Below are 3,613 nucleotides of genomic sequence, written 5' to 3' on the forward strand. Positions count from 1 at the left end.
AAACCTGGAAAGTTGAGGATTGTATTTTCCCAGCAGAAATTGAACCACCTCTTCTGCTTTATCAGTGGCATTAAATGCTGCTCTTACACATTTGCTTGAATTGCAAACTCTGTGCATCCAGGGGGGGACTCTTTCATCTTCACCCATAAACAGGGGTACAGAACTGTCATTACCTGGCCACTACAGTGTCAGGTTTGCAGAATTATTGTCTTCCTGGATGAGCTCATCCAAGAAGGCTTCATTTGTGAACGTTGTCGGCAGGTTGAAATCCTAGAGATCAAGGTTTGTGATCTTGAGGCTCAGCTTGTCGATCTGCGCTGTATTAGGGATATAGAAGAATTGGTCAATCAGCCGATGAGAGAGATGGTGTGCACGCCAAAACCTAGGAGAGTTGAGACCTTAGAGCAGGACAGCGTAGAGAACTGCTGGGTTACAGTAGGTCGTAACCGCAGAAAAGGGCATGCACAACCCCTAGAGACACCCCAAGAGCTTGAATTGCCCAACAGGTTCTAACTGCTGGACACTGAGTTGGACAGTGACAGCTCAGAGGGTGATGGGGGGGCAGTTGAGCACCAGAGCACCATGGTGCCCACTCCCCCCCAGAAGAAGGAGGTAGTTATAGTAGGAGACTCAATTCTTAGAGGTGTAGATCACACAGTGTGTTCTAGTGACGAGGAGACCCACATGGTAACTTGCCTGCCTGGTGCTCAGGTTGCAGATCTCCCTAAACTAGTAGACGGGCTACTGGCCAAAGCCGGGGGGAATCCACTGGTCATGGTCCACATTGGAACCAATGACATAGGAAAAGGTAGGACAGAGGTTCTGCAAGACAACTTTAAAGAGTTAGGAAAGAAACTAAAGAGCAGAACCTCCACGGTAGTTTTCTCTGAAATACTTCCGGTACCACGTGCCAGGCCAGGGAGACAGGCATAGATTATAAAGTTTAACACATGGTTGGCTTGGTGTAGGGAAGAGGGGTTTAGGTTTTTGGAACATTGGTCTTTCTTCTGGGATAGATGGGACATGTACAAACCGAACGGTCTACATCTAAACAGAAGGGGGGCTAATGCATTGGGAGAACGTATGTGCAGTGAAATTGAGAATCATTTAAACTAGGAACCAGGGGGACAGGGAGCTCTGACAATGGAAGATGTTCCACTAAGGAAAGAAAACCAAGGGAAACTGCCAGTAGGAAAGTCCTGACATGTTTGTACCTCAATACCAGGAGTATAAGGAACAAGATGTTAGACTTGGAAGCCACAGTGCTGGTGTGTGACTATGATGTTGTAGGAGTGACAGAAACATGGCTTACAGAAAATGATGGGGATGAATACAAATTGGAAGGATACACACAGTTTAGGAGAGACAGGCAAAATCGAAGAGGGGGTGGGGTAGCATTATATGTGAAAAATGACATTGAGGCAGAAGAACTTGTATTAGATCCCAGTAATGGAGCAGAATCTTTGTGGGTGAAACTTTTGAACAAGAGATCTGGAGGATTAGCGGTAGGAGTGTGTTACAGGCCACCAAACTCAGATATTCAGAAAGATGCTGCATTGTACAGTGCAATCAGGACTGCATGTAGCAAGGATGTGGCTGTTATAATGGGGGATTTCAATTTCCCAAACTTAGACTGGGAAAGCCCAGTGGGGACTACAGAAGCAGAAATTGAAATGGTTGAGATGGTAAATGACTGCTTTCTAACTCAATTTGTCAGGGAACCAACCAGAGAGAGCGCATGTATTGACTTGATCTTTTCAAATGACCAAGATGGAGTCAGAGGGACAGTAGTTAGAGAACCAATGGCAAATTGTGATCACAATATGGTTAGCTTTGAGGCATTCTTTCAAAAAACAAGGTCCAAGTCTAAAACAATGGTCTACAATTTTAGAAAAGCAAACCTTGAAGGTATGAGATGGCACTTAGAAGAGGTAGACTGGAGCACACTGGATACAGAGTTAGTTGAAAATGGATGGGTATATTTTAAGAATATACTACTTGAGGCTCAGGAGCAATTTGTACCAAAACTTAGCAAATTGAGGAACAAAAAACACTGGCCAAAATGGTTTAATAGAGGTATGCAAAGAAATATAAAGAGGAAGAAAATGTTGTATAGTGCATATAAAAGGGATGGTGATGAAACAAAATACATAGAATATGTTGAGCTGCAAAGAGATCTTAAGAAAGGGATCAAGAAAGCAAAGAGGGAAATAGAAAGAAACATAGCTCTTGGAGCTAAAACCAATGCAAAGAGCTTTTTTCAATATTACAACAGCAAGCGGTCAATAAAGGAGGAGGTGAAACAGATAAAGGGCAAAAATTGAGGTATCTTGGAAAAGGAACAAGATGTGTCAAATGTTCTAAATGAGTATTTCACAGAGGTTTTTACAAAAGAAAAGACAGATGACATGCCACAGGTTGACAATCAGTCCAGTCAAACCCTAAGAGAGATCAGGATAAATGAGGAGGAGGTACTAAAGGGACTAGCAGAATTAAAAACAAACAAATCACCTGGCCCAGATGGGATATTTCCAACAGTACTTAAAGAAATGAGGGAAATAATTTATAGGCCGCTAACTCGATTATTCCAAATGACACTTAGAACAGGGGATGTGCCAACTGACTGGAAGACAGCAAATGTCATACCAATCCTCAAGAAAGGGGACACAACTGAGCCAGGAAATTACAGACCAATCAGTCTCACCTGCATCACCTGTAAAAAAATGATTAGACAGAAAATAGAGGAGCATCTCAATGAAAACCATATGCTTGGAGATAGTCAACTTGGGTTTAGACAAGGCAGATCATGTCTTACTAATTTTTTTAAAAAAATTGAACATGCAACTGCAGCTGTAGATCACGTGAAAGCATATGATATGATATACTTAGATTTCCAAAAAGCTTTTGATAAGGTTCCACACCACAGACTGATCCTCAAATTGGAAGCTGTAGGCATTCAGGGTAATGTAAGTAGATGGATTATGAATTGGTTGATGTATAGGAAACAGAGGGTGTCGATTAGAGGAGTCACTTCTAACTGGAGTGAGGTTGTTAGTGGAGTTCCACAGGGATCAGTACTAGGGCCTGTGTTTTTTCTAACCTATATTAATTAATTAGCAAACTTGTCAAATTTGCAGATGATACTAAAATAGGTGGCTCAGCAGATACAATCTTGGCAGCACAGGCTATTCAGAGGGACTTAGATAACATTCAGTTGTGGGCTGACACCTGGCAAATGAAATTCAATGTGGACAAGTGCAAGGTAATACATGCAGGTAACAAAAATGTCCACTATAATTACACTAAGGGAGGTACAGATCTAGATGAAGTAATGCATGAGAAAGACCTAGGAGTCTATGTGGACTCCTCACTTTCTCCATCCAAGTAATGTGGGGAAGCAATAAAAAAAGGCAAACAGAATGTTAGGGTATATTGTCAAAAGTGTAGAATTTAAAACAAGGGAATAATGTTAAGACTGTACAATGCACTAGTTAGACCTCATCTGGAATACTGTGTGCAGTTCTGGGCACCACACTTCAAGAAGGATATTGCTGCTTTAGAGGCAGTTCAGAGGAGATCGACCAGACTTCCAGGTCTGAAGGGAATGTCCTAC

This window comes from Amia ocellicauda, chromosome 1 (assembly GCF_036373705.1).
Source record: "Amia ocellicauda isolate fAmiCal2 chromosome 1, fAmiCal2.hap1, whole genome shotgun sequence".
NCBI lineage: Eukaryota > Metazoa > Chordata > Actinopteri > Amiiformes > Amiidae > Amia > Amia ocellicauda.